Raw genomic sequence first — 12257 nt, 5'->3', positions numbered from 1 at the left:
TTTATTTCAAAAATATCACAAAATGACAAGTGTCAAAATTTATGAGAGATTGACATGTGGCAAAATTGATCTTCATTTATTATAGTTGACTAGGTGTGAGACCATGTATTACATGAGTTTATTTAAAATAAAGTTAAATATGAAATTTTAACAATTTGAAAAGTTTGAATTTATAAGAAAAATGAGAAAAAATTTTAAATTATTAAAATTAATGAGGCTTTAATACATTAAATACATTACATATATACATATACATTACATACATTAAACGTGGAATTTTAATTTAATAAAATGAAAAAGACAGTAAAATGACAAATGGAAATATGTTGTTTATTTATGTTGTGTTGTATATGGTATCTTGGGGAACTTACTAAGCTTCATGCTTACAGTTTGTTGATTATATGTGTTTCAGTTACTTCCTATGATTGCGGGAAGGCAAAGGTCTGATTGTACACACTCGCTGGGAAATATGTGACTTGGCATTAGGGATGAGATTTAGAACCGGAAAACCGTACCAGAACCAAAATCGGACCGGAACCGAAACCGAAATATGTAAAACCGGTACGGGTCCCGGGTTTAAAGAATGGATCTATCCGGGTTCTGGGTAATCCGGGTTTCAAGTCCTTCGGGTCTAGGTAAACCGGGTTTAAGAACCAGAACCGTGTTAGGAACCGGAACCGGTTTTAGGGGCCGGAATCAGTTTCTATGGAAAGTTTAAAACATGCATATCTCATTCGTTTAAAATCGGATTGACATGAGGTTTTTTCCATAGTATAGTTTATAGATTTTACATGATTTTAGACTATAATTTTGTCATTTTTGGGTTTATATTCATTGACTTATAGTCTCTCAAAGTCGGGATATCAAAGCTAGAAATTTTATGTTTTTCAACTTTTTTTGTATTCTGTGATAGTTTTAAAACATGCATATCTCATTCGTTTAAAATTGGATTGACATGAGGTTTTTTCCATAATATAGTTTATAGTTTGTACATGATATTAGACTATAATTTTGTCATTTTTGGGTTTATATTCATTGATTTATAGTCTTTCGAAGTTAGGATATCAAAGTTGGAAATTTTATGTTTTTCAGCTTTTTTTATATTCTATGATAGTTTTAAAACGTGCATATCTCATTCGTTTGAAGTCGGATTGACATGAGGTTTTTTCCAGAGTGTAGTTTATAGTTTGTACATGATTTTAGACTATAATTTTATTATTTTTGGGTGTTTATTCATTGACTTATAGTCTCTCAAAGTCGGGATATCAAAGCTGAAAATTTTATGTTTTTCAGCTTTCTTCGTATTTCGTGATACATTTAAAACATGCATATTTAATTCGTTTGAAGTCAGAATTGCATGCGGTTTTTTCCAAAGTGTAGTATAGAGTTTTTACATGATTTTAGACTATAATTTTGTCATTTTTGGTTTCATATTCATTGATTTATAGTCTCCCAAAGTTGGGATATCAAAGATGTGAATTTTTTTTCTCAGCTTTATTTTTGTATTTTGTGAAATTTTAAAACATGCATTTGACCCACTTTACCCAGTTCCCCGGGTTTTTTCGGTTTTAGACCCACTTTACCCGGTTCCATTCGACCTACTTTGATATTTCCGGGTTTTCCGGTTCTAGACTCACTTTACCCGGTACCTTAACTGAAGTCGGTTCCTATATACCGGTCTCGTTTCCGGTCCTAAAAAATCTCGTTAACCGGTTCCCGGGTTTTTCGGGTCCGGGTCTACCGGTCCGGGTTTGGATCCACTCTCATCCCTACTTTGCATTTTGTGGCACTCTAATATTTTGTGACGATTTGTATTTGACACTTATGCTTTCCGAAGACTTGGCTTATGAACAATATTTTTGGGTAATTTACAAATGAAAATTTTGGGTTGAAATTTGATGTGTTACACCTAGTGGGTATTCGATCCGTACTTGTAAACTTATTTGGAGCTTCATATTTGTATCAGTGTAACGTCCCAAAACCATGGTGAAAATTATCAATTTTTAAAAGAGAAATAGAAGCCATTTTAAAAAATGTCAAACACCATAAAGACAATTGTTTCACAAAATGGAATCAATCAAAGTAGAGTAACATAACATCTCTTAAAATAATGAAATCTTCGGGATAGTGTACAGTCATGTCTTTGCTTTGTCCCAATCTTTAAAAGTACCTCAAACATTTAAATCAACAATTATAAGCCAAAGTTTAGTGAGTTCCTTAAAATAAATCACACAACAATACACATACAATGCATGCATACAAGGCCTTTAACATAATGTTGGACCACCACCAGGGCCTTCAGCATAAAACTAGACTACCCTCTTTAGGACTTCAACATAAACCTAGACCACCCTCCTTAAACCTTCAACATAAAGTTGGACCGTCCAGGTATCTTGGCCTTCGGCACACAGTTAGCCCACCTCAACCCGTCCATAATATGTCAACATATGTATATAACAACAAACTACAAAAGAGATAAGAAAATGAAATTATGACAAATCTATATGCTTAACAGACTCCTACATCATACCAACACCCTAGCATATAAAGGATCCATACTGTAGTATAAAGTATAGTGAGAAAACTCACCTTGCAGTCGAGTAGAGATACACCACAACTCACAGAGAAGTAAAGGTTGGTACTACGAACCACCTATACATCAGTTAGAGGTGATTCCTTGGTCAACAACCTAAACCCTCAAATTAACCAAAATTCAACCTGGTCAACAGTCAACTGTCAATGGTCAAAGTCAATGGACAACCAATATGCCGTGGCCAACCACATACCATGTCGTGGCAACTACATGAAAAAACAGTCGCGGGTGTAACCTGCCACCACGTCGTGGCAAGGAGAACACCACGTCGTGGGAACTGGCCATAACAACTTAATGGGTTAAGCCCTTAATCCATAATCTCCAGTGTTCAAAGACTCACATATAATCCTTCTAAAGGTCTTGATGGATAAAGTTTCCAAATTTATCCTTTAGGACATCCCAATAAGTCAAGACCTCAAAACCTAAGTTCTTAATGCACACGCCAAGTGCATGGACGCCAAACTAGGTCATGTAAGTAACATTTCTAATAACCAAAAAGGTCCAGAAGTCATATAATGCATCAAGGGGTTCTGGAGTTCACTCAAACTCCAAGAACATGAAGATTTGGACCAAAAAGATCATAAAGTGATCTAAATTATGTATAATGACATAATGAATAAGGTAGAAGCTTTGTACCTTAAAATGGTCAGAAATGTGATGAAGATGGTGGATCTAAGTTGTAACCAAGTACTAAAGCAACAAAAGGGACTCCTTCCTTCAACATTCAAAACAAGAAGCTCAAACACTCAAAATACACAAATTGAAGGTAGGGTTTGGGAGGAAAAGTTTCTCAAAGGATAAAGGCTACCAAATAAGCCAACCCAAGAAGTAAATCCTTTAAATATGGCTCTAATCCCGGGGTCTAAGGTTTTGAGCCCCAGCCGCCACCACGTCGCGGTCAATCAAGAATGTGCGTCCAAATAATGTCGTGGCCGTGTCGTGAAGATCCTCCTTCACCACGTCGTGGTCACCCTACTTCCTCAAAATTTATGAGTTAAACAATTCAACTCAAATAAAAAGTATACCTGAAAATGGATGTTACAATTAGTCTTCATCCGGTAAACAGTTTTTGATGTCTTTTAGGTTTGAACATATGTTCAACACACAATTATCTAATAATTGATTTTTCATAGATGATTTCATAGGATTTTGTTTGATTTCTTCTCGAAATCACTTTTGGTGTGTTTTAGTTTAAATATATGTTCTTCAGTACATGATCATCTCATAATCAGTTTTGGTAATCTATTTCTTGAATATGTGTTCGATTTCATCTGAGAATCAATATTTTATGCATTTCTTGGAGGGATATGCACCACACAAACAAATGTTGTAAAGGGGTAAGTAAAAGAACAAATTGAAATCAATATTTGGTGTGTTTCTGTATGCTTAGAAGTTTTTGGTTACAAACTGGATTCACTTTTAGCTTTTGGGCTCTTCGATCAATGTATATTTTCATAACTGTAGATACAAACTAAAAATCGATCTTGGTGAACTTGGTTCCTTGTTCTTAGAAGTTTGTTGTGGTATTTTTATAATATATTCATATAGATTATTTACATCTTGATAAATTTAACTACCAAAGGTGAATCAAGTTTTTTTAATTTAAAAATTGAGTGAGGGGGTACCAGATATAAGTGGGGTGGGGTCTTTTTTAATTTCGTTTTTTTTTTTCTGTAAATTGTATTTAAACAAAACTAAAGGTAAAAAAAATAAAAAGGGTAAAGAAGTTTTTTTATATAGATCAAAACCAACTATGCAAGTTTATAAACAATAAGGGCCATATTCCTAAAAAACAATTAGTAAAGACTAATTTTACGACTTTTTGTTAAACCATAGACGATATTTATGTAATTTTGTCCTTTTAAATTAAAATATGATAGCTAAATAACCTTATTTTTAAAAAAATATTTTCTAAAAGTTCATAATATATTATATAAGAAACCTTCATGATATTTTTGATTTGGAGAACAAAAAAAATTCATCTCTTGGTTTATATAAAAACATAGACACCTTTTAAAAAATCATGAGGGCGAGGTGGGGTGTTTTTCTAATTTTTTTTTACCGACTATGCAAAGTCGCATAGCTAAACAACTCGACTTTTGGTGAACCATGTAGATTATTTATGTAATTTTGTCCTTTTAAATTAAAGTATCATAGCTAAGCAACCTTATTTCTCAAATTTTCTTTTCTAAAAGTTAATAATATATTATATAAGAAACTTTCCAGAAGATTTTTGATATAGAGAACAAAAAAAAATTATCTCTTGGTATACAAACATAAGCACCTTTAAAAAGTCGTTCTTACCCTTAACAACAATATTTTTAAATTTTATTTTATTTTATTTTTTATAATTCACTAAAATAGTAAGATGAGGTGCTCCTCCAATGTTGTGCCTTCTTTTGGTTTCTATAGCAAATCTATCAAAGCTCGAGTTAGCCCGACGATTTGTTGTCGTGTGTGGATACGTGACCTAAAAATTTCAATAGTAGAAGTTTGACAAAACGCTCCGTTTAAAACAGAAAGTCTCATTTGACACTATAAGCTTCTAGCGTTTAGTTTAATCAAAACGCTTCAAATCAAAATGCTACTTCATATAGCGTTTAACAAAACGCTACAAGTTACAAGCTACCTGTTAGTTTTGCCGAACACGCCCGAAGTGTATAAGATGCCCGGTCAAATCGACTTGATTCCTATGTTACAACTTTTTTTCCTTTTTCTTTAGCATATTGTACATTTACTCATGCAACAGCTTGCTAATGCTTGTTTTTCTTTTATATAAAATTCTTTTAGCCATTATATAAAAAACACTTAACGTGTTTTCTATAGGATTAACCCCTTTTTACTCACTTATATTTGTATTAAAGAATTTTGATAATTTAAATGTTAGTCTATAATTTATAATTGTGTTCGGAATATAATAATGGTAAAAGAAAATAAAAAGGGTAAAGAAGTCTTAGATCAGAACTAAACTATTCAAGTTTTAGAAACTAGTTCGTAAAAATAATGATTTTGTGACTTTTGGTAAACCACGATAATTATTTATGTAATTTTGTCCTTTTAAATTAAAATATAATAACTAAACAACCTTATTTATAAAAATTTCTTTTCTAAAAGTTCATAATATATTATATAAAAAATATTCAAGAAGAACTTTTATTTGGAGAACAAAAAAAATTCATCTATTAAAAAGACACCTTTTAAAAATCGTTGGGGTGTTTTTTAAGAGTGTTAAACAATAAACTCATGTCGTTAATTGTTTAGATAACTTTAGTAACCGTATCCTACTTTATTTTGTCAATAATAACTAAAAGAGTACGGTTTGTTGAGTTGAACTGTACTACTAATATAATACGACTTAGGCGAATGTCCGCGCGTTGCGCAGTGGGATAATTATGTAGTTTAATATGGTTATATATGGTTTAATGTATTGTAAATAAGTCATACATAAAATTTGTATGCGATTAAATAGCATGCATATTTTTTGATTTACAGATTTTTTTATCATAATAAATAATGAAATTTTTTTACTATTAGTTTAAAATTTTAAATGTAATTTTTTTGTACACATTAGTATCTAATGTAATTTGTTGATGATTGATTAGATATGGATTCTCATATGTGGTCGTTTATTTATGTTGAACCTCATAAAAATACATATTTAACGACTTTTGTTAGTTTTACTATTGAATAGAAAATGGTGCCGTATTTTAAGTAAATATAAAAAACCTCATTCTCAATCTATTTTAAAATAGTGAAATATTTTAAGTTAATATAAAAAATCATATTCTAGAACTAATGAAGAGTAAAAACGGAGCCAAAATTTTTAACTATAATAAAGTTGATTCAAATTAAAAAGTGCTCAATCGAAGATAATATTATTATAAACATCATAAGATATTACGTTATATTCAAATTACAAATATCATTTTTGTAAGAGTCATTCAAAATATATGAGACTATAGTGTCTAATACAACAATGTAATAACCAAATGACCCTAATATATTTTAAATGAAATATAATTATAATATATTATCTATGCAACTAAATTTCTGCACGACATGTCAGATTCGTCTACTATATGATATTCTTCTAATATATTATATTATAGTATAAACATTATATTTGGAAAACCACTTTGAGTTATATTGTAGTTTATAACATTAAATTTGTGATGGGCTGTATTTGAGACACATTTGTGTATTTATATCTATATTATATATTTAAAACAAATCTTATATAAACATCCAACCTAAATATTCATCTTCAAGTTTTCTTTCTTCGCCACGTAAACAAACTTTTGTTATAAAGCCAAAAATGGAATAAAAGACACTTAATTGTATGATCATGATATATTGTATTTTGATTGGGGCTTGTACAAAACATGCATGAACATATATTATTAATTTATCTTGTAATTCGAATAAGATAGCTTCAAATCCAACATATCAAACGGATTACCCATTACTAAAGTCTAAAACCCAAAAACTCAAACATGTTTTAGTATCATACAAATGCATGAGGTTTTAGCAAATTATTATCTCATATGAATTATTAAGAAGGTGAAAAGGTTTGGGGGTTTCAAATGCATGGGATTTTAGCAAATTATTGTGGGGGGTTTCAAATGCATGACAATCAAGGGAAAATGCAAACTTTATAAGTATGTAAGATTCCTCTATAACCGCATTCTATTTAGGATATTCTATTTGCCAGTTTCTAATAATGGTAATTTATCTTGATGGTACGTATTTGAGTTGGATTTTGCTTTAAATGTTATTTTAGATTTATCATTATTATAGATTGCGGTCGAGATCATCATCCTACCAATGAGGTGAGTTAAGTAATTTTACAAATAACATGATATATAGATTGGGACTTGATGAGACGCTGTTGCTTAAATTTCACATTAATGTATTGTTACAAAATTACTATGTTCTAACATCATATCATGAGGTTCTAACAATCAATGGCACCAAATAATTTATGATATTTTTTGTTGGAAATTTCTTGACATTCCAATTATATTTATGAGTTGGTATATATTTAATAATTGAGTAATCTTATTCGTCATCCATGAATAATTAAAAAGGTGACATATTTGCGTGAGTAGCATTGTTAGATTCATATCGACAAAGATTGGCATGATTTGCATGCATGAAGTTTGATGAAAATCATGATTTACATGATTTGGATTATTAGCATGGATTGCATAATCATATCATTTTTGTTGGTGGGTCTCATTAGTCGAACTAGGACAAAAGTTGTCAATGTTGAATGATGTCATGAGATTATTGTTAGATTAGGTGTCTAGACCCATAACTATAATTGGTATATACTTAAATTGATAGTAGCACAGTCTTTTTGGATTGTCATCATAACTAGTAACTAGACATGAAGACTTTTGGAGAGATGTTGAATTTATTATTTGAATAATAAATTGTAATAAATGATTTATTAATGTATTATGAAAATAATATATTAATTACAAATCATATTATTTAATTAATAATTAATCAAAATTTGACTGGAATTAATTTTTGGATTAATTGTATTAATTAAAAAAGCAAGGGCTGTTTGACAACTTATTGATAGTTGAAGAATTGGGCTCTAGAATCTCCCTAGAAGGGTTAGACGAAAACTTGTAGGAAGACCCTAGAAATTTCGTCCAAGGCCTATTGGATGAGAGTTCTTGGGCCGCTTAGGCCTCAAGCTAAGGGAATTAGGGTTTCCTCCTAAAATCTAGTTTTGACTCTAAGCTACCTCACTATATAAAGCGCTTCACTCATTCACAATTTCGGCCACCATATCCCTAGAAGGATAACTGGATTTCTAAGAGCTTCTCCTCTCTCTCTCTCTCTCTCTCTCTCTCTCTCTCCTCTCTCATCCTCTTGCTAAGTTTTAGGTGTGATTCATTAGAGGCGTGACACTTGATCTCAATCTTCAAGAACTCTTGGATTCACATTGTTATTACTACATAACAATAAAACTTATAAAGTATTGCTTAGTGTCGAATAGGGCTGATATCGATTAGGTCTCATAGTTGGGTTAGAGTGTGGGACCAGATCGGAGTGTAATCCTCCTCGTCTTGGGATGACCAGAAATGGTGGGTCCCGATCAGACAACCAGGCGATATGTCTGGGTCATCGACTAGAGTAGATAACCAACACTTTGTTGTTCTAGGCGGTCTTGTGAATTACGTTGCTAGCATGGATTTATAACCCATGGACATAGATGAAATGGAAAGCCAAGGACTTATATGACTTACACTAGCCAAGGACTCCCCTAGCATGTGTAGTCAAACAGTTTCTTAGACATTTCATTCAGTAAGGTGATTCTTCCATATTATTGTCAAATTAGGATCTATGAGGATCTGTTGCGATTGGGTACATGGTCTAAGGATAGATTACATATTTACACTTGATATATGTCTTGCAGGAATGATATTTTATCATTAAAATGCTATGGGCTTGAAAACCCTACGTATCTCACCAGGTTTCCCAAACCTAGCCCACTCATTTTATTGCATCATAGGTAGTGGAGCCAAACTTGAAATTGCCTAGTTAGGATGTTGAGTGGAATAAAGGATAGCTTGCATTAGTTATTTCAGGACCTTTTTGTTTACGATGTAACACATGTTTGGATATAAACGAATGACATCCAAAGGTTTTAATAAAATAAATTTTGTTATTTCAAAAATGTTTATTTAAGTGGGAAATTTCGCATTTCAATACTTCAAAGCATAATGAAATTTTTTAAATTGGTTCTGAAAAAATGGGGGATGTCATAGTTGGTATCAGAGCATTAGATTAAGTGACCTAGGAATTTAGGAAAATTCTAGACTTAAACTTAGTTACTAAGTATGATTAGTAAGACATGCGATAGTTGCGTTAGTTGCTTTGGACACTTGCCTGAGGACACTATAGGAAGATGCCTTAACTAGGTGCTAAATATATGTGATAGATAGTCTATCTTCTTTATCCTAAAATTCTCGCATCTAAGACTTTATTACTCAAATGCCATGACCATCACGAGGAGTAGTAGGGTCATCAAGAACGAAGGAGGTCCAACACCTCAAAATGTCGGAGCAGTTGTTGTGCAAATCCCAATTAATGAAGCTCGGGCGATGATGAAAGAAATGCTCAATCAATAGCAATGTGAGTTTAGGGAATTATTAGCTCAGGAGCCAACTAATAATAGAGGAAGAGCGCTAGTAGTCAAAGAGCTGATAGTTGTTGAACAAGTCAACAACAGACCAATTCATTCACATGCTACGATGGTCCAAGAAGGAAATAATGATGACTCAGAAAGTTATTAGGGACCGGAGCAGCCTGAAGTTCAGAGAAATTATGAACCTAGAGGCTACTGCAAGTATAAGGATTTTAGGACTTGCAAGCCATCATCATTTAATGAGAAGTAAGATCCTATAGGAGTCATGGATTGGATATCAGAGATGGAGTCGACTTTCCAGACGTGTGGATGCACATGAAAGCTACAAACCACCTATGTTGGGAGGCAGTTCAAGGGTAAGACGATGCATTGGTAGAGCACGTTGGGGAATATTTTGAGCCCCAATAAGTGGTTACAATTGACTTCAAACGAATTCTTGACCCATTTCAAGAGGAAGTTCTGTTTGGCTGAGAAGATGTTGGAATTGGAGAATCAATTCTTGGCTTTGAGAAAAGGAAGAATGTCAGTGGATGAGTACACTAACTCCTTCATTGATAAAATGGATTTCGCCCTACGACTCGTTCCATAAGAACTGACCAAGATTGATCAGTATGCCAATGGGCTACTGTGGGAGTACACTGTGCTAGTAAAGTGGGCACCTACCTTCGAAGCGGCCGTCTAGGCTGCAAAGTCTGTCGAAGGAATGATGAAGAAGAGAGCTACTGACATAACTGAGGTCAGTGAGAAGAGAAAGGTTGAGGAAAGTAACAACAACAAGTTTACGGAAACAAACGACAAATCTAGAAGCAACCAAGAAGCAAAGTGGTGTGGCCAGTGCAAGAAGAAGCATTTCGGCAACTGTGTCGTTTGCTTCAAGTGTAAGAAGCCAGGGCATATTTACAAAAATTTCCCTATGAAAGGAAGAGTTTGTTTTAATTGTGGAGAGGAGGGGCACATGAAGGCGAAGTGCCCGAAAGTGGAGAAAGTGATCCCGATGATCTTGCCACCAAAGACCAAGAGTCGGAGCTACCAGATGACGCTCAACGAGGCTAAGGAAGAAACCGATGTTGCTTCAGGTACATTCTTAGTTAATCAAATCCCTTCAAAGATATTATTTGATCTTGGAGCAGATCATTCATTTATATCGCATGAATTTGGTAGGAAACTTAGACTATCACCGCTTAGACTAAGTACCCCTATCTTAGTAGAAGTAGAGGAATATACATGTTAGCAATAGGTTAGAGGCCTTAACTATAGATTTATATGGGAATGAATTCCGTCGAGAGCTTTTAATTTTTGAGTTAAGTAAATTTGACATCATTCTCGGCATGGATTGGTTGGGAGAGAACCTCGCAGACATCTTGCGTAGACGGAAGAGGGTGCACATCAGTCCACCTGGAAGAAATCCATTCATCATTTACGGAGATAAGAGTATAGTGAAGTCTAGAATCATCACAATGATAAAGGCCAGAAGATGCTTATCGAAGGGATGTTCAACATTCCTAACATACGTAATCGACACGAAGAAGGAGAAAAGAGTAATGACCGATATACCTATGGTGCGAGACTTTCCTGAGGTATTTCCAGATGAATTACCAGGATTAACACCAGAGGGGCATGTAGAATTCATAATCGCTTTGTTGTCAGGCACAACGCCAATTATGAAGGCACCGTATCATTTAGCATCGTCGGATATGAAGGAGTTAATGACACAACTCTAAGAGTTATTGGACGAAGGCTTTGTAAGACCTAGTTCATTACCTTGGGGAGCTCCAGTACTGTTCGTAAAGAAGAAGGACGGTACTATAAGAATGTGTATTGACTATCAGGAGCTAAACAAAGTTATGATCAAGAATAAGTATCCTTTACCCAAGGTAGATGACTTGTTCGATCAATTGCAGGGAGCAACCGTTTTCTCCAAAATTGATCTCAGGTCAGGTTATCACCAGTTAAGGATTAGGGAGCAAGATATCGAGAAGACAACCTTTATAGCCCTATATGGACACTATGAATTCCTCGTTATGTCGTTCGGACTAACAAATGTTCCAGCTACATTCATGGATCTGATGCATCGAGTTCGTAAACCTTTTTTTATCTATAAATCAATAATATTGTTCATAAAAGACATCTTGATTTACTTCATGAAAAGTCAAGATCATGGAAAACATCTCTGAGAAGGACTGAAAGTCCTTAAGAGGGAGAAACTTTATGCAAAGGTTTCTGAGTGCGAATTTTGGATACGGGAGATTCAGTTGTTGGGTCATGTTGTTAACCAGGAAGGCATTATGGTTGACCCAATAATGATAGAAGTTGTAATGAAGTGGGAGACACCAAAGAGTCCCACTGAAATCTATAGTTTTATGGGATTGGCAGGATACTATCAAATATTCATCCAAAATTTCTCTTCTATTGCGGCTCCATTGATAACCCTGACCAAAAAGGGAGTTGTCTATACTTGGAGCGAGAAGCAAGAAAGAGATTTTGGTGAATTGAAGAAGA

Source organism: Lactuca sativa, chromosome 5 (assembly GCF_002870075.4).
Source record: "Lactuca sativa cultivar Salinas chromosome 5, Lsat_Salinas_v11, whole genome shotgun sequence".
In the NCBI taxonomy this organism is placed as follows: domain Eukaryota; kingdom Viridiplantae; phylum Streptophyta; class Magnoliopsida; order Asterales; family Asteraceae; genus Lactuca; species Lactuca sativa.
Note: the sequence above shows the minus strand (reverse complement) of the source record.